Raw genomic sequence first — 254 nt, 5'->3', positions numbered from 1 at the left:
TGACCATTGGTTGAGCCTTTGCCATTTTGGCTATTCTTCGAATTTGCATGGTAGTTGACCGTTTTCCATTTCCGTTTTCCATACCATTTCAAGGCATTTGAATCATTTTGGCTAAGCAGCCATCCTTTTCTGCACTTCTTTAGGTGTTTTCCCCTCTCCAATCAACTTTTTATTAAAGTCTGCTGTTCCTCAGAGCAGTGTCTGGAAGAACCAATTTTGCTGAGAATTTCAGTGTGAAATGCACTATAACCAGC

At 40.6% G+C, this 254-nt stretch overlaps 1 protein-coding gene across 2 annotated transcripts in view; it reads left to right on the top strand.

Annotated features, from left to right (window-relative positions):
• ankmy2a (ankyrin repeat and MYND domain containing 2a) overlaps positions 1-254 on the top strand; it is a 22,604-nt gene that overhangs the window by 8,004 nt on the left and 14,346 nt on the right. The window lies entirely within an intron of this gene.

Source organism: Etheostoma spectabile, chromosome 6, assembly GCF_008692095.1.
Source record: "Etheostoma spectabile isolate EspeVRDwgs_2016 chromosome 6, UIUC_Espe_1.0, whole genome shotgun sequence".
Classification (NCBI taxonomy): domain Eukaryota; kingdom Metazoa; phylum Chordata; class Actinopteri; order Perciformes; family Percidae; genus Etheostoma; species Etheostoma spectabile.
Note: the sequence above shows the minus strand (reverse complement) of the source record. Positions and strands in the feature narration are given on the sequence as shown.